Below are 27,832 nucleotides of genomic sequence, written 5' to 3' on the forward strand. Positions count from 1 at the left end.
AGAGTAGCGTACGATTCAGGCCAATGGGAAAAATGAGACGCGTTACGTTCGCCAGAATAAAACCAGTTCGAAATGCATTATGCTATTCGGGGGCTGCGCGCGAGCGCGCATACTCTTCTGCTGTCTATGCCACGTTTGCAACCGGGCCATCGAGAATAAAGCGTCAGGGATAAAGAGTGAAAAGAAGAGGGCAGTCCTCGGCTAAGATAGAGGAAGGTTAGAGGGCCAGAGGAAGGCGCGTAACGAGGTTATCCTTTGCGATTCTACGCCGAATGTATGGAATCGTCTTGCGAATTTAACGTTGTTCGACGGTACGAATATTATGACGCCGCGAATCGGTCTTGCACGATGATGGATGATGCGTTTCACGATTCAGTTTGTCCTGTTTCATAGTTCGATGATGAACGGATTGTTCGTCTCGACTTGTTGGCTGTTTCTTTCCGATTAGATACTATTTTCTAATGCCCATACATCTTTGTTTGATGTTATTCTTGTCCATCTTACCTTTACAACTTTTTCATTACTCGTGAATGCACGTGAATTTACGATATTGTACGTTATTAAAGCATGCTTTTATTCTATATGCTGTATTTCAAAAAGTAACGTTAAAAGCTTCTTCGAAATACCAGGAAGCCGAAACTCGAAACATATCTACGATGATTTAAAGCGAGGCCTTTAAAACGAACGTCAACAAACGTAGCTATTTTAAAGGAGGCGCATGCGCGTAGAATCCCGCCCTTAGCCCCTCAAAAAAGAAACACTTCACCATTATCGTATAATCTTTTTCCAAACAGCTCTAACATATATGGGAGAACGATTGTTCCGGCAGTGTTACTCCCAGTTTCATTTTCGAGCGATCTGTCGACGGCTTCGTTTACTGTACCGTGTCCGAAAGAAAAACCAGTTTCAAATGCATATTACGAGCGAAATAATACGCGGGTTTGCGCATGCTCGCAGACGTCCGTTCGCCTAGCGCGCAACGGCGAATAAAGAATCACGAATAAAAGGATCGAGAATAATAAAAAAAAAGAGGAGGCTACGCGGTTCGTCCGAGGATAAAGACGGCTCAAGGAGGCGAGAGGGGGTGAAAGAGGAACAAAGACGGACGGACTCAAAGAACAGAAAGGGAAAGTTCATCGAAACGAAAGCCGCGTGTCCTGCAAAAATACGTTGCACGTAGCGTTCGTACGCGACACGAACGCATCGGTTTATTCAGCGATGCGTGGCTACTCGTTCGCGACGCGTCTGGCCTCCTGTGTCTGCCCCTGCGCTTTCGTATGCAGCCTCGCGATCGTACGATGGGGATACGTCGCGTCGCGTTGCGTCGCATCGCCTGCCCGAAAATTGCCATGGTGGGGCAAGAGGAACGCGCGTGAAACAGAAGAAGACGAAGGCGACGAAGAAAATCGACGACGAAGAGCAGGAAGGAAGATGAGGAGTAGGAGGAACGATCGTCGTGTGGATTAAGCGAGAGGCGACCGCGTCCTCCGGAAGTTTCGGACGACTCGCACCGACGAGTCGCTAATCGAGTGGCAAAAAGGCTGCGGGGTTCTTGACCCTTAACCTTCCACTGAGACTTTGCGGGCTCCGCGCGTTGCACGATCGTCTGCGTTCGTCGTAGCCTGCCTGCACGCTGGCTTGTTAGCTTTTTTGCCAGCTGTGTAGATACCAGCGGACATCCTTGTACGATCACGGGACATTGAAATGTTCTCGCGGTGAAATTTAGAAGGGGAATGGACTGCTGAGAGGGGAAGGGGCAGGAAGGATTCCGGGTTTTTAATTGACGTTTCTAGCGAGAAACTCTTTTGTGATATGTTAATGATATGGTTGTTTTTTTGTTTGTTTGGTATATTTGATATGAGAGGTTATCGAATGTGACGAGTTGATTAATTATTTTACAGGTAAACGTGATTCGTTCTTGTGGTAACACCTGACTTTTAATGATGTTGTTGTGGGTGTCATGCGTGTTTCGCGAACATTTTAATTTGATAGATAATATGTTTTTTAATGCAGTGTTATTTTAAAAATATTCGTTCAAACGCTTGTTGAAGTTAAAGTAATATTATGTTAAAGGCAATATTTTTGTTATTAATTTTCATATAAGATATTAACTTAGCAACGATACTCGTTTTTTTGTATCATCCGTTAGTTTATATCGGTTGTATACGGACACATCTTACAATACATCTCATATAGACTAGATTTGAGCGTGTATGTAAAAGGTCATCTTTTATGATATATATTATAGGTCATTGAATTGCTCCGTAAGTTAAACGATTTATAATAGTAACCGATAAGATTAAAAACTCCTAAGAAACGATATAACACATGAATAATTACTTTCCAAGGTAATTATTGCTAAAGATTCTGCGTAATCACGCAAATAAAAATGCTTCATAAGTTAAGATAAATTGATTACATTGAATATTAATTATAATATTTAATGTTTCTGATTTGTAATTGTAACATTGTTACAATAATATTGTAACATTGTTATCTACTGATAATTATTTCATGCTTTTAAAGCGTTTTATGCACATTTATTCGCATAAAACATGCATGAAGCTCGGAAAAACGGTTTTTACCACTCGTGTGCTTAAGAGAGTGTACGAATTAAGAGGATGAAGGGTAAGATCGTTTATTCCCTCTCTTTTTGCACGAACGTTCTCACTTTCGTAGAGGTCTGCCGCAATAAAAATATTAGCAAGAGTTTTGGCTCGCTGAGAGCCAAAGAGGAGGAGGGAGGAATAGGCGAGAGAGAATGGCGCGAAACACTCGAAAGCCATCGACTTTGGCACCTTGGAAACCCTTTGAGGGAGAAACAGCTTTCGAGGTTAATACCATTTAACTCGCCGCCCTCTTTAATCGATCTCTCCTTTGGACCTTGAGTTCAACCACTTCAGTCAGGACTCTTTTCGAAGAAAAGAAGCCAAGTTTGCGACCTGAGCTTAACATTTCTCTTTTTACGTTAATTGATGAATGGATAGGAATGGCTGTGTCAATTTTTATCCAGAGGGAATATTGTGAGAATGTGGTAATAAGAATTGAAAAGATTGTTACGTTATTCTTTGGTACATGTAATTTAAATTATAATCATTTCATTATTTAATATTATTATCTCAGTAAATTAGTTTTTACTTTCTAAAAATTAATTTTTATACTTTGAATATTCTTGCTATCCATAAGTCATTTGGAAGTAAGGTTAGAAGATAATTTCATTATACTGACTTACAATACACCAAGCGTGTCGTTTTATTGCTTCTAGAGGTGGGGAAGGAGAGAATGGGGTAACAGATGATATTATGAGATGGGTACACTAATCGATAAAATTCAATTATGTATATGGTGCAAGATAACATAAGGCACTATGTAGGTAAACATCGGTGTATAAAACACAAGTTTAACTAAGTATCAACTGCAATTCGAACAATATAATTACATAGAAATGCTTTACACAGACCATTTACATCTCTTATACATAATTCTTTCTCGTCACTAAATTATATGCACTGAACAAAGGAGTCTCTTTAATTTTATAAAGTATTATTTCTTCGTAATATTAACGTAATATAGATTTTTTAACCACTCCAATTTCTGTCATGTCATACAATTCAATTACGATTATACAATTCTATCTATTTCTGTTTAATTTAATAAATTATTAAAAATCTAATTTCACAAACTATCGAAACGATAACAGATATAAAAATACGAGCGAATCACTATAAATACACGTATCACAAACTTCTCATCTTCCCTTGTTCCATCCAGGACCATCCCCAAATTAAGTCCCTAACCATCGAACAATACCAAAGTTGGAACGTAAATAGATTCCCGCCCGTTTCTCGTTAGTGTAACACGTCAAGAAAACCCACGTGCCATTTGAGCCGTACGCACTCCACCCTTTAACAAGCATCACAGGAAACGCGCAAACGATGCCGGACGTGGAAAGTAGGCACGCAATCGCAGGACGATCCCATAAATAGTCGTCGATGTTGAACTCTTCGTCGACAGGTACGCATCGTGCTCAACGGCGGAATAAAAGAGGAAGGAAGAAAAGAGAGAGAGAGGGGGAGAGAAAAAAAGGAGTAAGATGAAGAGCAACCCTAACCCCCGGCAAATTCGAAAACGGTGTGCACCGTGTAACTTTCCCACTGTTCAGGCGCGAGGAGAACGACGCGACGTATGGCTTAGGGCAGACGCGCGAATACGGTGCCCTTCGTCGCGACGAATTGAAAGAAAGGAGACCCTAAAAAAACTGGTTCTTTCTTTCCCCTCGTGGATCCGGGCCAGCAGCACCTGGCCCGCCGGTTCGTTCTCCTTTACAAGCCACAGAGACCTTCGATCGGATCTTGAATTTCTTCCACGACCACGCCGCCGCCGCCGCCGCAGCAAAATACAAAAATTAATCGCCGATTAGCTTAAACGATAATGTTCCGCCTAGTTGAGAGAGCATTCACGTTCACGTTCGCGTCAAGGACGGGTAGAAATCGGCGCCACTATTTTCTGACACTGTTTCGCTCTCCCTTTCCTTTCATCGGGATGAAAAATGTGACGTCAGATTTTCCTGCTCGTCGGTCAATCATGGACATAGGGTGCCGCGTTAGTTTCGCTTTATTTGCTTTGCTCGAATCCATGTGGTTATAGGAGGCGGATATTTGTTGCTCATTTGGGGTGTTGATGGAATACGTGGTTTTCGAGGGATGAATGAATGGGTGATCGGTTGAGGGACTTTCGAGGTAAGATTGGATGGATTGAAATTGGGATTTTGAAATTGGGGTTTTGGAATTGTATCGATACGATTGGCGATAAGGTTTCCGGGGTAATTGAAACGGTTGAAATGCATAAAAGCAAGAGAACAGATTTGTAGAAATGATCTTATTCATTGATAGGATTCAGAGAGTATCAAATCAGAACATTTGTTATTCTTTGTAGTTTTAATCATTTAATTAGTGCATTTTTAGTTCGTTAATATGAGGTATAATATAGATAAAATATTAAGACATAACGAATAACTTAAGCCTGATTACAAACCTTCAGGAAGAAACAGAGCGACTCGTATTTCTTTTTTGTTTTAATCTCGTGATCACGAGAGGAGGATCTGTTCTTTTAGTTGCGCACGAAACCACACTTATTTATACTTGAAAAACGAAACAAGTAATGTGACGTATATCAGATATTTAATTAATTTCACGGTGGACGAAGGTGGCATAAAAATTTCAAATCCGACACCGTCACGAATTTCCTCCTTTTGATAAAGTGCTAGAATTTGCATTTCTTATGAAATTCACCGATAATACCACAACAATCGTAATAAAAATCGGAAGGAGAGCGTCGGGAATATCGAGCTTTACCGTGCAATAGATATGCTAACGAAGATACGTAGCGAACTGATAATCTTGACGGTTCATCTCGCGTGATTATTCCTAATTATGCAAATTGTGCAACTTTCTGATCAGTCCTGTCCAACTATATCCGGACACGAGATCGTGATACCCTCTTGGTTACCTTGAATTAGAGGTTATTTTTAATGATATTGCCTGTAATTATACGTCCAGTCTTACGGAATCATGGAAGCGTCCATATGGAAAACCATCTTATTCGGAACACTGTCTCTTCGTCGCAAGTAGACTACGAATGCAGATATGCATTCTGTAAATTCATATTTTTATGGGCACAATTGGAGAAATTTATTTCACAAATTTATTTTTTAATATTATAATATATGGATATCTTTATATATTTTACATATTTTTGCATATTATATGTATTTTGTGTATTTTTGTATATTTAATCGTCAACGTGTATCAATGGATTACAGTTGATCGCTACAGTTGAGTTTTAGACAGTCTGCTCAATTTTAGTTTACATTTTACACTACACAGGAGAAACACCATAGTACAAAATATAAAATCTATAGTAAAACAATTTCACCTTCTTTTCCCATTTAGAAGGTTATAGTTTCTCAATAACTATTTGCAGAGACGAACCAAATGATCGTCAAAACCATTGCTTAAATGAAAATTAAATATTCTAAACTTTTACTACCAATAACTCAAAGATATCAATTAAGTGTTAAGTTTCTCATAAATATGTGAATGCATAAAGATCCACATTTTAGTTATAAATTTCGACGAAAGAAAGGCAATGAAAAATTATTCACGTAGATTTGTCACCGTCTGAACGGCGACTGAAACGAATACACTAACATTGCAAGAACTTATTGTATCTTTGGTATGCATATGTATCGGGCTTTTAGCATAGATACTATAACTGTTTCCCACATTTTATACCCGCACCGATAATGTGGGTATTTACATACAGCTCTCTACAGTAACCGTTCTTCGAAATCTATTGGAAGAATTTGATATATGATATATATTGGTTGATTATACAATTTTACTTTGGCTGTAAATTTTTATTAATAATTCTGCGTGCATCTGTCTGATATTAGTGATATGATACAATAATTGATGGCTATTTGATTGGCCTCATGGTATCCCGCTGGGGGTAGCTATCCACATGTTATTTAGCAATTAAGCTAGAAAAATTTGCCGAATGTCCAGCTGGACAAATTGTAAAGTACAAATTAAATAATAAAAAGAAAGCTTGGTTGGCTTTTGGAATCGATTATTAGATTTTTGAGGAACACATATTGCAATATTATATTTTATATAAAAGGATTTGTTTAATATAGATTCACATTCTGATGTGTTATCACGTGGTATATATATCAATTAATTTTTGTTACATAAATATTATAATTTTTTACAGTAGTTTGCTGGAAAAGAGGAATACGATTTCTATCGACATAGCTCGAGTTCTGTTCCGTGTATTATACTTTCCCCTAATCATTTCACTTTGCATTATTATATAGTGAATACGATATTACACTAATAAAAAAAATCAATCTGAAACAATTTATACGTGGTTATCGTTATCGATACAAGTGTTTCTTTGAAAGCTAGAGGAAATTGTATTGAGTCAATATCGTACGGTTCTGCTGCGAGGCATACTTAAGAAATATTTTGGGATTGTCAATATTGATAAAAATGGTGATAAGGGTTGTTCAATCGATTGTTGATTACGCTTACTAAATTATCGATTTTTCCTCGTATAATAAAATTTTGTTTGATATTTTTGATTTATTTCTGTCTGACGAATTAGCTACTTCCTTAACAGATTATAAGTTAGAGATCAGATTCTACTAAAGTCTGATTAGTAAAAAAATATCTTTTTATTTCTGAATTTCAAGTATATAAATTTTATTTAAAAATATATTTTTCTTTAACAAAAATAAGTTAGAACAAATTATTCTAAATTACATACAAGAAATTAAATAGAAACAAGTATTTTTAGTTATCTCTTTATTATCAAGATAAAATCGTTAGAATTATTTTCCGGAAGAAATAATTGATCTATTGTGTATTATATCAGTGATTCCTATCGATAAGAACAATTACGACAATTATTCGAAAGAAGTAGGAACAGATAGCAGTAATTTACGAATTTTATAAGCTATAACATAATTCGTAGTAAGACTTATGCGTGACAAAGGACATTAAAAAGAGCTGCGAGCTCCTATGACTCAATGTAGGACATTAACAATTATTTTTTAACGACGAGAGATTAAATCACTAAACAATGCTGATACAATTTGTTTGGAATTTACGTTTATTTTTGAATTTTTTCTCACGACATCTATCTGTTCTTTTATGATTACTTTTTATCGCAATGTAACTTATTATATTTTATGTTATTAGTGTACTTGAATTTCATTCACTTTTTTCTAATTCTATTTTAATAACGTTAAATGGGTCGTTCCAATTTCTTTTCTAAAAATTTGTAGCTAATAAAGTTCAATTGCCGAAGTTTAAAAAATTCTCTATAAAACTATCGTAATGAAATAAAAAATTTACGTTCCTGTTACAGACGAGTTCTGTTAAGTTAAAGATTAATTATCAGATGAAATAATTGTTCCACGACACACGTTGGCACTTTCATTCTTTGTGCAATTTAGAATAAGGGAATAGGGCAATTACGGGAATAGGGGAATCGCGATCGTACGTCAACCGGGGAACATCTTAAATCGCCTAATCTAGAGATCTCGACCGGATCCACAATGCGGGATATTAAATGCGTGCCGAAATGCATGTCCAAATTAAAAACCACACGCGATCTCACAGTTCTTTTATCTGCACCGACTATTGCGTAGACGATTTCGAAACCAGAGTCAGCTTCTTTGACAAATGAGACTCCAAAAATAGATCAACTATGCTTGGACCAAATGTAAGTCGAGTGGTAATAAATTTGTAATCATCGCAGAAACTTTGTATCATTTACGATAGTGAATGACGTAACTTGAGCTATTCTGGGATTTCTTTTTTTGACTGTGAAGATACGAAAAATTTATAAATATCAAGACACTTTGAATTTTTTACGCGATAGGTACGGCGAATGATTTAGAAAGACGTAAATTGCGGCAGCCACTTACGTGACCACTACGTGACTTGTTCATGTCACGAGCAAATTCTAAGAAAAATAGAAATGGCGAAAGAATTAAAGAAGAAACGTGGTTATATTTTCAAAATTGTCATGCAAACTACACATATATCTCTCGCTTTAAAATGTATTATGCGTACGTACTTCAGCTTTAAAATACAGTAGATTATGTAAATTTGTCGAGAAACAAACAGTTTATATAATTGAAGTATAATAGGTGACCACCTCATACTTCCCACCGCCTATGATTTTTCATTCATATAATAGGTGTTCACGTTCTGACGACTGGATTCTAGCAAAGTACAAATTAAATACATATTTCAATTCCTTTCCCAACATTCTACTATTAATTTCACGCACTTTTCAACTCAATATCATTCTCATAATTCTCTAATTTTTAAAGGAGCCATCGAAACTCATTCTCTAGAGAAAAAGAAAAAAACAGTCTATATACACAAAAAATACAAGCATAACATCTTGACACGCTAGACAGCTCAACAATATCGTATCAAATCCGAAGGAACCAGGCTGATTCACTGGTGAAAGGGGGAACAGAAGCGTACACTTCGTTCATCCTCTCATATAACTCCATTACCAAGGTATCAAAATCCGTAGTCGATCCTTAGTATATCAACTGGCCGAGAGGATCCAGTATGTCGGCATATCCAAAGCAGTATCCAAAACAGTATCCAAAGCAGGGATCACCAGGTAACCTCGATCCCTTCGGGATGATTCTGGTCAAGGCGCACGCTTGGATAAAGCAAACAAGCGGAGCCGGGTCGTGGAAACAGGGTTGGGTAAAGTGCCATCCTCCTACCAAGCAGCTAGGAGTTTTTTTGAAAAAACACTTCTAAATAGCATCCACTCGGTCCCAGCGTTTCCTGTTCGAGGTTTAGCCTTCTTTAAGAGACCATGAATGGCTGTCCTGTCTACCTGAGCCTGGGGATCCTTCAAGGACCATAACCAGGCCCCACAGAGAGGCAGAGGAAGGCTCGATGGCTTGACACTATCCAAAGCAACACAGCTCGTGCAGATCAAATATTATAAATACAAGAAGTCTTGACGCGGGCTCTCGGGGCCCTAGGGGCTGTTTATCGGTCCGCCTGATAACCGCATCCGGCCTTATCCTTCTGCAAATAAAGGGACCCAGCTTACCAGGATTGCGAACACACCGCGGGAATTCATTCGTACTCGTTGAATCGATACGCGAGTGGGTATTTCTATTTCGGGATCAACCGAGGGGAAAATGGTACACCAAGATAGAGCTTAGACCTTTTCGACTCCTAGAATAGAGGTGATATACGTGTACAGTGATTACAAAAAGTATTGGCGCTCCATTGTATTCGTTATAACATTTACATACTAATTAATTGGGAAGTAAATTAGTTAGTAGACTGCGAATATTTATGCAAATTTATATTTTTATGAAGATAATTAGAAATGTGAAATCTAGGTAGAGAATTGTTTTACATGCTAAGTGTTATAACCGGTACTACATCCTGGATGTTTTATGCATTTTTACATGTTACATTTTTGCATTCTGTTAATTAGATTCAAGTATGTTAAATTTTTTATCATTCAATAGTATTTCCATATAACTATAGCAATTTGATATTACCAAAATGAAATGTAGAACTTCATAAAAAAACGCTTCGTTGAAAGATAGGTTTATGTACTGGCAGCCTTTGTGCATCATCATTGTAGCAATTAGATGAGAGTCTACTGTTTGATTGTGGAGATTTGATCAACTTGAAAATGAAGTTTTGAAAGGACAGGTATATTTGGCGAGACGCGGATTGCGAAAGATAAGTAGGTGTTTTGATAGTGAATTTGATTTTGATCGAGGTTAAGTGTGTTACTTTATTTTGGTTATTTGGGGACTATAGACTTTATTTGAAATGTTTCTTTTAGGTGCGGATTAGTTGTCAGTTTCGAGAGATGATTAATTTTGTGTTTGATGTGCTTTGTCTTTTTTATGCGTCTGGTTAATACAAGTTTGTGTAAAAAATTGGTCGGTTCTTTAAAGACTATGTTATATAACGATATCTATTATGAATTGCAAGTTCAACTGGTAAATTAAAGTTTAATGATTATAAAAAATTTCTTCTGTGTTTGGTCTATTATTTATAGTTTAATATTTTGTGCTATTACATTCTTTTAATGATCTTAAATTATATTTACGTTGTTTTTAACAGAGTTTCTCTTACGCTTTCTAAATTTCACTTTCAAATGTCAATTTTATACACAATTCTTCTTATGAAATTCACAATTCTAATTTTCATTGCAACTTATTAACGCGTTATATTTAATTGAATTTATTTCGTTAAATTAATTATATTCCAGCTGGAACAAAAATACTTTCATCGAAGTGGCGTGCTTCACAGTGCGCATATACTCGAGCAAATCTTAATTCCTCTATGTATGATTCATTACGTTATATCATCCAAAGTTACAATGACTCGCGTACTGTTTTCTTTGCAATTACGAACATTCGTAGAACTTGAGTATCTGGTTCCATGATTAATGTTATCTTCGTTTATTTCTAGCAAACGAAACGAAAAAATAGAAAGCTTTTATTGCCAGAGATAATATACATCTTTCGAAATTGTAAAAGTCGTTAGCACACCGAGTCTTAAAAAGATTATACAAATCATTAACTACAGAAATACATGCGAGAGGTTAAACTCTTTATCAATTTCTTTATCTCTCTTCAAAATCTTAATTACCACGGACCAATGGTAATATAATACCGAGCCTAAACCAATTAACACAATTAGTGGACCCCAACATCGAATGAATTGTAGTCGAAGAAAAGTCAGTTGTATTCCAGCAACGTCTCTCGAACGAGACGATAATCGCGTTTAATTCTGGCAATAAAAAATCTATCAACGTTGTCTACCAGCGACACGCCTCGATTGCCAAGCTACCCAGCACCGCGTAGAAATTCCATAAACGATTTTACCTCTCGCGAAACTCCTGTACACGTTCGTTTTATTGGATTATAAACGAAATTCGAGAGTCACAAGGTTGCAGGAAATTTGGCTAGAAAATAGCTCCGGGAGCACAGCACAGTTAGTTGGCCTAATGAACCAGACACGCTGACGTTGTCAATGACTGTTCGCTGAATGAAATCGCTCTTTTTCAAGAGAGAGACTGCATGGCTCGGAAAGATCGGCACGGGCTCCCCGAGTGATCGTGCCTCTTCGAACAGGTAGAATTCTCTGTATCTGACTCTCCTTCTCCTCGATCAGCGACCGATCCTCTTCGTCTCTCTTTCTCCTTGCCACCGTCAACTTCTCTATTTTTCGCAGACAGGTTGGCCTGCAGCAGCAATTTTCGGCACCGTCTGTCTCCCTTTGTCCAGATACAACGCGATCGTTGCTCTTCTTCTCGTTACGAGCCGGCCTCGTGCTACAGGCGCCTCCCTTTGTTTCAGGACCCGAACAACCGATCCTTGAAAGTGTCGTAACCTCGTGGCGTCCTTAAATTCTGTCCTGTCCGCGTCATCTACACGGTTGCTTCTTCGCCGTCTCCACGATTCCGACCGAGTCTCTTCGATTATTTCTTATTAAGCGGTCGACGACGCGTACAACGTCTCGAACGGTGGCCTCTCGAAGAAATAATTTTCCTGTATGGGAGATATTTTTTTTTGGATATGCAAGACGCTTCTTCTTCTTTCGTTCGATGTTGATGTGCTTTGACGTCGTGAAATGGCTGTTCGTTCGTTTAATGTTGAGATATGTTTGAGTGAGTTTGGTGAACTGTTCTTGGATGGTAAGTGAAGTACATCGTGGTTGCTGTTTGCATAGAAAGATACAATCTCGGGATTTGGATTAGTTCTTTTCAGCTATATGAAAAATTGTAATGAACTTAAAGATGCAAAAATATACGGGATCTATGTGAGTGATATGTTAAAATGTTTAAAATATATCTTCAGTAAATTATTCATTATAATATTTAGTAGGTAAACTAGTTATGGAATAGTGTTTATGTGTAAGTTGGATATTTTTATCTTCCAACTTTTTCTTGAAATAATAATCCACATATCTATAAAAAAAAGATGCCGTTTTAAAGGTCATACGTGGCAAGCAAAATACCATATTTTATTTCGAAGATCAAAACGGGTCAGATTTCGTCACGTACCAATGATCTGGAATACGTGATATTCATAGTGAAATGTTAAAAAGTGATGCATATATATATACTTTACAATGTATTGTTATCTCAAATACAAAAAAACTGTTCAACAACATTTTAAGAAGAACTTCATTTTCAAGAAACGAAATACGCATGTAAGATAAAGATAAAAAGATATATTGTAACTTTTTACATACGATACATTTACATAATATATTTTTTAATTCTTATTTGGACAGCACATAGAACTGTATATTTATCTTCGTAAGGGTTCGAAATTCACAAAAATTCGTATTTTCAGTACAGTTGTGTACTGCAATGTACCTGCATATACATAAAATGCTTTCTAAGAAGAAGAAAAGTTCGTGTCTTGTCATGGCCAACGATTTTCAATTGGCAAATGATACTGGAACGCTTTACGATTGTTCGTATTAGTAAATCGTAATTTAGTAATGATAAATTAGTAGTATGATGATCTTCTTTAAATACAACGTAAATGGTTATCTTTTCTCCGAAATTCTTCTGTTTCTGAATATCTTTAGAATCCGAATGTATACCTGTTCGTCCGTTTTTTATTTTGCTTTCCATAGTGGAAGTAAATATTAAACACTCGAGTAAAAATATTCATCCATACTACTGTATAAGTTAGTTGTAGAATTTGTTGTGTAATTTAATGCTTACAGAAAAAATGTTAACACAAAAAATTAGACAGATTATATATAAATGATCGAATAATTATTTAAGATTTATTCGACTCAAGAAAAATAAGTTTGACGAATATTAAACTTCACGAATGTTAAATGACAGAAGAGAAAAATTAGTTTACAGGAAATATTTCTCTTTCTTCTTGTACGAGTTATTTTAAGAAAAAGATAAAATGTTTGCATATCTATCTATTTTTTATCATTGATTAAACAACGACTCTCTGAGATATATAGGAAAAGATTGTGCATCTCTAAGATTGTAATGAAAACGAATCATAAAATTATTGAATAGCTGAATATAATTCATATAAAATTGGTTGCGGTACTTGAAGAATCATTAGATTTTTAATATTAAGAAATGAAAAATTGATGTACTGGAGTGATGTAAGCTTTTTGATCGACGAAAATATTGAAATGCAAGAAGCGTGAAAAAGATTATCATTGCATAAAAATTATGAACTAATTTCCATGTACTAATTAGAAACTAAAAGTAAACAGCGAAGTTCGTATGATAGTCCAAGGCGAATAAAGTATAAACGAAGTTAGTAGAGGGAATAATATGAACACTGACAAATTAGTTAAAAAAGTAGCACAAATGAAACCATGAATCTCGAAAAACACCGTGCTAGATCGGAAGAATTCGAGTCGGCCACAATTGATAAATGACGCGATTTATCAATCGGTAGTAGCATTGTATTCTGGCAAGGCAACGCTTGTCGGAATATTGCAAGGCAAGCGCAAAAAAATTACACGTATTCGGGTGGGAACTTTTACCACACCCACCACATTCCGTGGACATGCTCCGTGGGAACATCATCTTCTTCTGCGGCCAATCCAATACTTTTTTTCTGCAAAGAAGAAACTTCGAAAATGTCGAGGACTTCGTGGAACTACAACGAAAGCCTTGTTTTTTCGTGACAAAGCCACACTTGTCGTGCAAGAAGAATGAAGGAGATCGCGAGCCGAGAGATACATAAGAGATAGTAATTGCAATAACAAACAATTTTTGATAGAAACAATTAGAAATAACGTAAAATATAAACTAAGCATCTTAATAAAGTTGAGAAAAAAGGACCGAGTGATATTATTCGTGTTTTATTTCTCAAATTTATCATAATGGTATGTAACTTTTCGTTTCTTCGTTCGTTCGTTTCTTGACAATTTTTACTGTTTAATGTACCGTAAAATAATTTTTTTATGGAGAAAGGAATTATTTTAACTAAAATTAAGTACATATAGCGTTTATCAACAAAGTTAACAAAACAATTTAGTAACAAAAGTTCTCTTTCCTGACTTCGTACGCAAATTAAATCCCACGCGTGCTACACACAGTTCAGGAAGCTGCCGGAGAAAGAAACTCCACCCTCTGGAGATCAACACAAAACACCGTGGCAGACCTTCCAATACAGCGTATCGTCATGAGCACCTTTCAAGAAGGTAATTAGATTTCAAAGGAAGATACACATGCGTTCAAGGCGTTCACGTAGGAGTTAATCGAGTCGCGGGCAAGTCTTGAACGAAACAAAAGGAGGGTAGCACGGCAGCACAATAGACCATAACCCGGCAAACTTTGTCGGTCGAGAATTCCATTTGGCTGACTGCTGAGAACGAGATGTGGTATGTACTTGTACATATTTCTTATGAACCGGGAGGCCGAAACGAAAACAAACTTCGTCCTATATCTAATAGAAGGAAGAAGCTTGGCTATGTGCTCTTGGAATTTTTATCACAGTCTTTTGATTAATTTAACAGATACAGTTCAAACAAAATCATCGTTCACGGATAACGCGACCGTGGCAGAATCGTTTATGTTTTATACACTTACAATTAAAATGTACGGAAAAAATTTTGAAAGAGTCTGATGCTAATTGGCTAGAAATAATGTAATTTGAATTTATTGTTTATTATGTAATTTATATAATAATATTATATTAATAATAATATTATTATTATGTAAAATATTCTGAGTACATCATACAGTCTCATTCGCGAACTTTTCCTGCAATTTTGATTTAAAATGTATCATATTCGCTAATGAAGCAAAATGCTGATGCATAGATTGATAATCGGTCCGAATGTTCCGAATATAATGGTTTTGACCTGAAGGGAAATTCAAGTTTCGAGATTTTTCAGGAAGTACGAGTAGAAGTGACATGATAGAACGAATGACGCTATTATACTTAAAAACGACCCATTACGAATATTTATGGAGTAGATACTTTCTACTTAAGGAGGGTGGGGGGAGGGGTGGTGAGTTCTTCCGTTATGCATAGCGAGCGCGTTTCTTCGTCTTTGGCTCCGTTTTCGCGCGCTTCTGCCTCAACTCTTTCATTACGCCGCATTTCCTTTAACGAAACTGCATGACAGGTGTTCGCCACGTGCACGATACATGATCACCTCCCTTTAACGTTAATAAGACAGCGTTCGTACTTTCCGAGCTTGACGCTCGTTTCGCGGAAGCATCGTTCGTTGGCTTGGTCGTACGATGCGCGACCGTGAAGCGTAATTCTTCGCACGATCCTAACGGCCAACGACGACGGTATTTTAGTTTTAAGGTCAGTTTTATAACCGTTATAATGACGTTCCTGATTGAAGGGTGGTTCACGTCGTGTCAGCCGGCTTTGCATGCGAAACGCCCGAAAACGCACTACGCTCGAACTTCTTCCCCGTATGTACAATGTAACCGAGCGAATACGCTTGATATGTCCCGCTATGTAATTACAAGATGACTACTATATCTCAAATGGGGGTTTGCTGAAGGTATTCTCTGTCGCATTTTTAGGCAGACTTCGGGTTAAATGATCTTACCGATCCTTTAGGGGAGTTTTTCGAACACGGAAGTGCTGCGTTACCTCTAGGCAAGATGTGTATGTATATGTATAGCTATTCCGAGAAGTTGGGGTGAGTTGCATGGAACATTGGCGAACAATATGTAACGTTTAAAGTAGACTTTATTTAATAACATACTGATCCTCCCCATTATCTGTACTTTTTCACTTACTTAATGGGAGTTCAATTGATCGGATACCAATAAAAATTTCGTTCCAATAAACGGATTTTTACTATACACTGCACAAAACGATCGCTACCATGAATGATCGTATCATATCGATCGAGCAAACAAAAGTCAAGGATTCTTAGAAATATAATAAATGATATGCAATAAAAATATTTTTAAGACGATTATTTCATTATTCATTAAAACTTGATTTATTAGTAGAGATTCTTAGAAAAATCACAGGTTACGAGGTGGATTAGTGAACTATTATATGAACTCCAATTACATTAATCGTTTTGCTTGAAATAAAATTATAATTGCACGGGCAAATATCAGGTTTTTAGCGTTAAAAGTAAGTTTGGAAAAAGTGTCTTTATAACTATAATCAATTTATACAAATACAAAGCCGCAGCTCTCCAGGGAATAGCTGACTGAAAGGAAACGAAGGTAACGAAGCCACAGGTGAAGTAGTTTCATTAAAGAGAATCACCTGAAACCGTGCAATTTCACATTTTGGTCGACGAAGAGGATGACCTCTTCGCATTCACTCGGCAGAATAAGTGGATGGTACACAATATAGTATGTACGTACCACGGTTTATTATCGAGGCCAATATTTTTACGTGCGCGTGCTCAGGACGTTTATTAAACGGTACTACGATCGTAGACCCGATATGCTGCGGTATGGCATTAGCACAGCCCGACAACTTTGTATAGACTATAAAATTTAATCTTGTTAGGTAATCTCAATCGCGAACAACAATGTTTCTGTACACGTAGATGCACGTGAACGAGGGGTCGAAGGATTGTTCGATTGTTACGACGCGCGTGCAAAAGAAATTAAACGCAACGATGGATCTATCGATGCCTGAAAGAAAAGAGCGGAAGAACAAAGAAAGGAAGAAGATCGGCAAAGAAAGGAGAAGGCTTCGTGTATCGCAAAGGAGACGATCGATGAATGGTGAGCGATGATTCTTAGAAATAAATTGATCGTTTGATTAATTGAAATAGGTTCTTTGAATTACAGTCGTGATAAAGAATCGTTCAGGATTGCAGACGTGCAGGTAGTCTTTGTCACTTAGGTGAGAGTGGGGGATAGGCGTGAGGGTGCGAGGTTGTATTGATTCTCTATCGTACTAGATGTAAATACTAGCTGAAGATGCAACGAGTTTACATATGTATACAAAAATTAATTTTTTTCTTTATACCTGAATTATGAAATTAAAAAAAAAGTAGTGGTTTGTGATAAATATAACGTAGCAGGCATTGGTATAATTGCTTGGACGTTATACCGATATGTTATGAATATCAGTAGATTATTTTTATTAAATAAGATCTTGTGCAAATAATACAAGTATTAACCTTTTTAAATAATGTTTAATCAACGCAAGTTCATTTTCATTAATTTTATTATCACACTCTTGAATTAAAGTGGGAGGAGTTTGCAAAAATACTGATCTAATTCGGAAATTATCGATAGGGTATAAATTATTCTACGAAAATGTAATATAAGGGAGAAGCAATTAATTAAAGGGAGGAAGAAAAGAAACGAGTGCGCACCTTGAAAGAGACAGTCCATTACCCTCATCGTAATTCACTTTTCTTACGTCCGTAGATAATTAAGGAACGAATCGTATTTCACGGATATTCATAGTCTGCATGAATTATAATTTTTTTCAGAAAAAGTACAATTATCTATGAATGTCACGTTGGGAACGTAAAAGAATTCTTGAATAACAGAAAAATTAATTAAACGCACAAAAATGTTAATAATACGATTACTTATGAAAATTATTTACGCATACATTTTTTATGTTCATTAAATTAATGAAATTCATCTTCTGTAAGAGAAAAAAAATCATTAAAGCGGATGAGATATACGTACGACTTAAAGCTTTTTTAAAGTCGGTTTACTCTTTCAAACATAGAGAAAAAGAGAAACTTTTACCTTTATTGATACAACAATCGATTAAACCTACTTCTTTCTTCCTGTAGTTTACATTGTTGACATTTAGGGAAAATAAATCTACCATGTTCTTTACAGAAATATCTATATTTATACTATATCACCGTATAATAATCGAAGAGTACTTCTATAAAACTCTGTAAGAGCAAAGAAACTAGTTTTACAAGTGGGAAAGAAAACTAATTCATCAATATAGTCCAAATTCACGAAAAAGGAGAGCGTACCTGTCGAAAAGCCTTTACATACCATCTCTTAGCTGTCAAAACAGCTCAATGTTCATTTAAATCTTCTAGCTCTATTGGTAACTTTTTTAGGAAGAGAAATTGCATTTAAATTCTATACTATAGTATTCCCATTGGTATGTAAAAAATTCTCTCATAGAAAACAAAATTTTTCAATTTTGGAATTTAGTGTTTTCTACAAGCATTCTTTAATTGTGAAAAATTGTACCACCGTTTCCGAAATAGTCGAAGCTTAATGCGTTAAAACGGTACACGTGCCGGTGAATACTACTTTCCCACGCACATTCATTGAACATCCCGTATAGTAATTAATCATCCACAGAAGCAACGAGTACACAGATCCATTCAAAGAGCGATGGACTGGTCGCATGGTTAGATTTGGCGGAGTACATGAGTCACGTCTAATCAAGAGGCCCAATAATTGCGTCTAAGGACCTTGAATTTATTTGATTGAACGGCGAGCCTCGTATTTGCTAAAATGACGTCGAGATTAGCCGGCGAAGTTTGTGCCATCGTTGTTGGAAGCCGTACGACATTTAATTCGCCTTAATCGAGCAGCTTTGAGCATGTCAATTTGTTTTGAGTCATAGTACGATTACGAATAGTCATAGTACGATCTTAATTTGCCGCCTTGATTAAGAGAATTGATTTGAGAATTTCGTTCGCTTCGGTTTCCGTATTAATTCGACCACGTTATTCCATTCTCTATTCTGTCATCAATATTTTTCACTTTACACAAATATTTTACTGGCAGCATCCAAAACTTCCTCCTATCCCAAACTTTTCACCCTTACCTCACGCAGCTTCCATCAAAGAAATCTCCCTTCCTTTCGAACTAGTCGATTCCAATTATCTTGAGCGCGCGACGCAGCGACGTCCGAGGGTGAAATTTAGTCCGGGCGAGATGAACGACTCGTCACGAGGCCTGCTTTTCTCGACTTTCCCTTCGTTTCTCGACGAACCTTGCCAAACGTATTCTTCGAGTAGCTCGAAGACGCGTATGAAGAAAAAGACCCGTTCGTCGAAAGTTGCCAGTTCTGTCGCGGGGTAGATCTTTCGACGAAATTAACGGAGTTGAAAAATGTCTTTGTCTACCGTGCAATATCTCGGAGGTTTCATCCAGCGACTCGTATATCTGTTTGCCGATCAGGAAAACGGCACAAGAGGTTTCTTGACCCTCTTGTCGTCGACGACGAGGCAAGGGAACGGAACGCGAAGGGCGTTTTCCCGCTCTCCGGCTCTCGGCTCGCTCGGAACCGCTCGATGGGATCACCATGGAGACAGACGTCCCCATACCTTTATTCCCCGAGATGTTTCCCCATGAAGCAACGCCGCTCCTTCGTCTCTGTCCCGCAAGCCTCATACCCAACTTTCGTATACGACCGACCGTTCGTTCCACCCTGGCCCCGAAGGTTGTCGCATTGAGCTAGGTCGCATTTACCCCCGAAGATCGCCGAAGGAGCCGACGCTGATTTTCGGGCGATGAGACGCGCGAAAACGTCGGGGAACGACCCTGCCTTTTCTTCGTTTGCGCCTTCCGGCTTTCAGCGTATTTTCTAAATTCTATGCGAATAAATACTATACCTAAAATTTGGAAGAAAGATCGCTTGACTTAGGTGATGGTTTTAAATTAATTACAAAATATTTTAATAACATACGAAGCGCAAAAGGTATACAGTTAACATAAAAAAGCAGGCTAGAATTTAGACGATGGCTATAGCTTTTCTTCGAGAGAACTTCCGAGAGTAGTTTTCTTCGTTATGAAGGAATTTGTTCAATTATAATAAGAATTTATAATAAGAATGTTGCTATACGTATTCGTAATAGACTGTGATATGACCGCACATCGAGAAAAGTTATTTTTGTCAAGAATAATTGGAAAATAAAGTATTACGTTACTTGCAAATTAAAATTTTAGTATACATTATCGAGTTAAATGTATTCAAGTATTTTACGAATATTCTAGATACTTTCTTTTCATGGGATCTTTCAAGAATTTTGGAGATTGCAAATTTTCAGAAGAAAAAGATTTCCGAAATTGAATTTTGATGAAAACATCCCTATTTTTTAAAATTTTAGTAATTCAAAAATTATATTCCTATATCGTTGAACCAAATTACTTTAGAATGAGATATTTGTTGTGTTAAATGTTTAAATAAAATATTTGTAATTGATTGTTAAGAAACAATCGTTTTTTTTTCTCTCGATATCTTGAAATTAACTTGTGACGACTGTATTTGATAGTATCGCGAAGTTTGACTGTGATTCAGTGGAAATCGCATGCGCGGTGCAGCAGTTGGTAACCATGAAAGGGACTCCACCCGAATTTGGAGTTTGAAGGACTGGATCCGCCCTCTTCTTGTAGTACATTTGATTTAATCTGATTTTAGGCCAACTTAGTATGTATATTTTAGACAATGCGCGCGAATTGCATTAATAATTGTCATATAATTTCTCTCGTAGAATGTGTACAATATTCAAATTAAGTTGCCAAACATTGCTTCCCGATAGAATTACAACGTCAATTCACTTAATGACTTCGTTTCCTTAATAAATTTCACTTTAATTTAATATTCTTTCTTACTTTGTTCTTCGTAATCTCGTTTTCTAATTATTCCTGTAAAGATGTAATTATTTTACGTAATAACTTTACTTCAAAAGAAATTAAAATATCTTAAATATTATATATGAATGTTGTAAAATTTATTTTTTTCAATTATTTGATGCATTTCATAGATGCATCAATATTAGTATTAAGTAATAGGAGCTTGGTTTGAAACCCAGTATGTACAATAGTTGCTTTATCTGTTAACTATAATAACGACGATTGCCAACATTTATATTGATTTCAACATCGGATAAGCGTTGTTATATGAACTTAAAGTATTTCCCAAACTACTATCTCTTATTATTATTGGGTCTATCGATATAGTAATACACTTAAATCGAAGTTCCCTGTTCCTTTCATATGCCAACGATAATTCAAGATAGAAATCTGAAGAAATCTTAAAGAAAGAATCAAACAAAGTTTTACTTATGCTAGATAGAACACTTTAACTGAAGATAGAATCGTCTACCATCTCTTCAAAGGCAATCCTTTAAGTTAGCGCTTCTTAAACTTTTTCATTCGCGACCCCATTTTACTCGACAGAATTTTACGTAAATCCAGTTATGTACATAAGAGAGTACATAAAATAAATATGAAAATAAAATATTAGTCGATAATAAATCAAAGAAGTTTAATTTTAAACAATTCTTTGTTATAAGTCTATCGTTATAATTTTATCATTTGTCATCACTTATCAAAAATCCATTTAAATGATTTTTTAAGAAGTCGCTGTTTTACACTTATTTCGAACAATAACTCGATCAATTCTCCTTGATCCTTTGATGGCAGACGATTGATATTTTTCGTGTCATTAGTGTGTGGCAATTAAAAAAAAAGTTTCACTGCCACATAATTCTGTTACACGACTCTATATGGGGTTGTGACCCATAGTTTAAGAAACCCTACTTCAAGCCAACGACTTTCATCTCATGACACACATAAACTAACTACTAATTATTATTCTGTGGTACACTGGTTAAAAATCGTCGCTTTATGCCTTAACCCAGTAAATATTACTTTTAACTATCGGTATTTAGCATATCGGTCAACCTAGTTCTCTAGTTCCTCCGCAGTCCTCGTTCTACACGTTTCCTTCTTACGCAGGATCGCGCAATCATGATAGATAGGTGTGCGTCATTCTCGCTCTCCCCGCGATCTTCCGGACACGTATATTATTTATCGTAGCTGGCTATTACGATCTTTCCAGCGATTCTCTCGTCTCGAAATAACCACATCGATCGCGACCGAGGGGCCTCGAGTTGAGTCAGGTCGCGGTCACGAGGGTGTTGCACCACGTTGCGCCACGCTTTGCGCCACGTTGCACCAGTTGCAGAGATTCAAGGGGAAATGCTGTCGTTCGTATTTGCGGATCGTTGCACGCCTCCGCCGGGGTCGTGATTCGTAATTCATTGCGTCTCGAACTCTTTAGTTTAGAGGAAAAGGTAGGAAAGAGAAGAAGATAAAACAGACGAACCGGAGATTTTTAATCTTCGATCGCCAGTGATTTTGGGTGCATCGACCTGGATCTACCCGAAGGACACAGCCGTGTAAATAACGATAAATACCTATTGGAGACGTTTTGGGTTTAAACATGTGTGTACGTGTTTAGAGATTGATAATTAAACGATCTTATGACAAGTTGATGATAATCGGATACTTCTGGTTGATCTACGCGTTTAGGAATAAGTATTTTCGATAGATTTGGTAATCGAAGGAATTGATGGTAATTGAAATTATTGGTGTTATTTGTAATTTTTAATTTGAAAATAGTTTGATCTTTCGTAAGGAACTTTAGAAGACAGAACGAGTAGGAGAATAAAAATTAAATTCGATTAAAATTTATAGTGATTTATACGAGAAATATTAATCATTTCTGATTACCTGTTTTTGAATATGGAATAGACAGCTCGTGTGGTTCTAAATAACTTTGTCTTTACGTCATACTTTGCTTTTAATTATAGTATAGTATCTAATTGAATATTTCAATGCTTGAAATTTTTTATGTTACGGGAAACTGGAAAATTTCCGAATACATATACGCTCTTTGTAGTAGCGAAATATCTTTCGAGTCTACAATTTGGAACTAAAGAACATAATATCTGCAAAATCTTCTTCACTCCATTAATTTTACAAATTACATATTAAACAGGAAATTTTACGATAGCCATAATATATTCTTCACATTGCTCACGTTTCCTTATAGCCTCCAAATAATTAAAGATTATACGAACGCTATTTAAAGGCGTCTATTTATCATAATTTACGACAATCTAACCATATAATCTTTTATAGGGACGGAACGGAAACTGTTGAAAAAAAAAGTGCAAATTACAACCTCGCATTATCGTCGCTTACATGGGCCAAGCGGCAATAATAATTCAATTTGTTATCTTTCGTAGAGCTCCCTCATGATTATTCCACTGCCAATATCGGTACGTATCATCCCAAAAATACAAGATCGTTAGTCAAGCAAGCGCGACTTATCGCATTCGTTCACCTTGCATCGTAGGTTTTATCGATACGTGGAGATCGAAGCGTGGGGTTGATACGCCACGGGAGTAAAGAAATTCCCGTGACTAATGGAAGAACACACGCATTACTTCGTTCCATGGGGTCCAGGGGAGGACCTGGCCGTGGCATCTGTTCTTCAGTTACGAAGAACTTTGTTAAACTTCTTTTTTCCCCAGCTTTCTCTCCCTTTCTCCGTTAATACAACACTCATGGAGTGTCGGAGCTTTGGGAAATTATAGATAATCTAGAGCGTTCTCCTCTCTTTTTTTGGTAATAGGACACGCCGTAGGAAATTCGATACATCGTGGTTAGCGTGCATGAAGATAAATGTGTCAAACTGATAAATAATGCATTGGAATATTTGAGAAATAAGAAGTATGAGAGTATACGGTAGTGAGATCGATTGGGATTAGGTTTTGAGGATGTTTTGTCCCAAAATGAGCATCCCAGTTCGTTTTTATGTAATTTTTCGTAGGAATTTGACAGATTTATGAATAATTTCAATGATTTTTTGAAAATACATATATAAAAGCTGTTTACATTTTATATATATACGTATATTATAATTTCACATTTAACATATTTTATATGCATAAGCATATTCAGTATAATTATGTAAATCTATTACATTTAGCCAGATGCTTCCTAACTAACCAGTTTTCCTTTCAAATTTTTTCAAACTTGTTACTAGTTATAACCAGTGTTACTGAATTCTAATTACATCGGACCTAGTTGCAATACAAAATGAATTTAAATTAGGACACCAATTTAGTCGAAGCATTAACATTCACGAAGTGAATGCTAGCTTTTGTTACGTTCCAGTATTTCGTCCATAACTTTCCTTTTCTTTCGTTCGCCTCGTGCAAGCAAAATACCCTTATGTGAAGCGAAATCGACAGCATCTGTATAAATCTCGTACAGCTTATGAGGTGAACGAAAAACGTCTTTTCTCTTTCTCTTTCTATTCCTGGTCGAATAACAATAGCCACTTGAGCATGTCGCTTTTATCAGAATTCCAGGAGGAAAAATAGCTGTTGAATAATGTAACAGCAACTTCTCTATCTAGTGAAAATGGACGGCCGGTTTTTCGTTTATCGAATCGTCATTGCATTCGGGATGGTTTGTTCTTGGTCAATTTTTTCAGCGTTTTCGAATCATACTTTCCACACCATGACGTTTACGAGCGTTCATTGGAAGTAGAGCGCTTATCGGTTGTGAAATTTGTCGACCGATTTCCGGTAATAGTACCCAGTTGAATTATTGGAATAATGGAAATTCGATCGAGTAATTTTTCTTTTAAGAGCAAAGATTTTTCTTTTCTATGGTATTTTCGTAGATCTAATTTTTGATATTAAAGATATGATCTGAATAGTGATAGATTAATTCGCTAATTAATTTAATTAATTTAATTGGTTTGTGATAGTTTGGCGATAATGAATTTCGGAAATTCAAACTTGTTTGTCTTATCGGATCTCAGAAGACATTTTACATTTCCAGTCGTTTAAATGAAATATACCTTTAATTATTGGAAAGTATGTATGTTGTGACCTATATTTTATAAATTGGATACGCAAACATGGTAGAACATCGATTACTTGGATAAACTGAGGATAAGTTGATCTTTGGGTAATCGCTAATTAGCGCACCTGTTTCGCTATTGGGGTGAAATTTCCGAGGGGTGGCAAATTAAAATAAGATATTCGATAAAATAAATTTTAATATACATCAAATAGCAAGCAGACTGTATATAATTAACCGATATTTATTTCGCTACTTTCCTAATTTATTATAATTTGAGACTTACTTTTATGCAAACGATTGCTGTACACCTGATGTGCGAGGTCATTTTCTTATACAACTGATAGATAACAAGTTATTTTAGATAACAAATTCCTTCGGTTTATCCTCTATATTTTTTATCAGACAAAATTATATTTATGAGAATCACAATATTTTTCACTTATTACTTATCTGTTAGGATTTTTGTATCTATCACTACAAATATTTTAATGTAAGTTAAAAGGAACGAGCGATACGAACGAGGTTTGTAGACCAATTACATACCAGTTTACTTTCTATCCTAACCTAACCCACTGTACTTTATACTACCAAATGTCTGCAAGGTATCGATTTTTCTACAACATGGTGCGATCGTACACGTTGTAAGTTGCAACGAGATAATGGCTATCTAACCGGATGACCGACTATAGAGTGTCAAAGGACTTCTTTTTTTTTCTTACAAACCAAACACACGATAGGTAGAGGTATCGTCTTTCTTGAGAACACGTCATGAACACATGTCGTACCGTGGAAAAATTCACGGCTTGTCTGGTTACGATTGCAAAGTAACACGATTATAAAGAGGTCTCTGTATGCATATCGAAAAGCAAAGTTCAGTTACTAATTTTACCGTTCCATGATAGACCGCGATCAGTCACACGTCCGAGAAAATAGTAAAGCTGACAGGGAACCAACTGTACGATACTATCTGTAGAATGTAAATTACGTTGTTGTTGGCTTTAATAATACTTTCAAACTGTACACATAATTGTAGAGTTTATTAATGAGAATTTGTGAATCGATTGATTAAAGAACTTGTCTGATAGTTAGTTTCCCATGGTTAATCGTTTGTTTCACTTTTATTAACTCTCGTGAAATAAAGTTTTTTTTTTGTTTACCTGGGAATATTACACATTCTTTCCTATGTTGTATGATAGGATTCTTTTTATGAAACAACATGATGGGATAAGTACAATCGTAATGCAATACATTGTTGGAATAGAATTTTCTATGATCGAGTTAAAAAATCAAGTTCAAATTTTGGGATGAAGATCTAATAAAGGCTTGTAACGCCCAAAAACAGACTACAACAGAATTTTAACACGTATCTGATTCTAGTGAAGTCGGCAGGTACGCAGAAAAATACAAGGAAAGAACGGCAACACATCCAAACCAGCTGGCTGCTGAAGGAAGCAAAACTCTCATAGAAAGAAGACAAAAAAAAAAAAAAACATCCCACTGACCTCACTAAAGAAATAAAATAATCAAATTCGAAAATGGTATTCCGCTCGGGGTAGCCATCCACATGTTATTTAGCAATTAAGCTAGACAAATTTATGTCCAGATGGACAAATTGTAAAGTACAAATTAAATAATAAAAAAAATCTGATTTAAGAAACAAATACAAAATCGAACTGAATGAACATTAACAAAGATTTTTACGCTAAATTAAGCACATCTTGTTTGACACAATTGTTTAATATATATATATATGTTTATTTTTATTCCTCTTCTTAGAAACTTGCCGAACAGTGAATGTTGTTCGTAGTTTAAAAATTAGAAAGTTTATTTCAATGTACATACTCGTGGAGTTAATCTTCGTCTGGGGTTTGTTTACCCCAACGAAGGAAGTATCAGTGTCGAACTCTCGTCGAGAATGGAAAACACGATTCATTGATTCCGCGACTAGAAATCGAACGGAACTGAAAATCGTGGAACGATAATGGAGAGGGGGGATCAATCGATTATCTTGACAGCTCGACGCTACTTATAATTCCGAGCCGCGCTTCCGCTGGAAATACGTGTCGGAAATTACATCTTCCGCGTGTTACGACCAACTCGCTAATACGCGCGGATAATTAGAGAAGCGAGAATCGTCAGAATGAATGAACACTGCACGTGGAAATTACGAAGCAGACAATGAACGCAATTCGAGGCGCGAAATCATTGGCAAGGCCACCACGTGGTTCTTTCTAGTCATCATCTCACGTGAGAACGCGTCGTTCATAAAGCAAAGAAGAGAAGTTACGACTAGTTTCTTCTCAGACGATTGCGATCTCAAATGAAAAGTGAGAATATCTTTAATTAAGATGTTGGAATTACTTTAAACTTTTGTTCCTTCTAAACGGTTGTTTAAGTAAATTTACAGAAATTTAATTTTGAAAAGCTCTTACGTAAATTGGAAATTTCTTCGTATGGAACTTTTGCATAGCAGATTCCTATTTTATATAGAAAATTTTATTGTATTTGTTGAGGCGGATTACAAGGAGAATTTCTTCCGATTTAACCGTATGTCAAAGAGTTAAATTGAAACTTATCTCAATTATTTACGAGTATTATTGCTTGATTGTAGAATAATATATAATTATCACAAAAATATAACTAT

The 27,832-nt window shown here is 36.2% G+C and overlaps 2 long non-coding RNA genes across 2 annotated transcripts in view; one reads left to right on the plus strand and one right to left on the minus strand.

Annotated features, from left to right (window-relative positions):
- The window catches only part of LOC125386015, a 108,822-nt gene that overhangs the window by 21,139 nt on the left and 59,851 nt on the right, over window positions 1-27,832 (minus strand). The gene's annotated exons all lie outside the window — the stretch shown is intronic.
- LOC125386014 lies at window positions 22,284-26,648 on the plus strand. The gene is made up of 3 exons (XR_007225830.1): window positions 22,284-22,879; window positions 23,449-23,588; window positions 23,666-26,648. It is a non-coding gene; the product is annotated as an uncharacterized LOC125386014 (long non-coding RNA).

Source organism: Bombus terrestris, chromosome 11 (genome assembly GCF_910591885.1).
Source record: "Bombus terrestris chromosome 11, iyBomTerr1.2, whole genome shotgun sequence".
NCBI classification, from domain to species: Eukaryota; Metazoa; Arthropoda; class Insecta; order Hymenoptera; family Apidae; genus Bombus; species Bombus terrestris.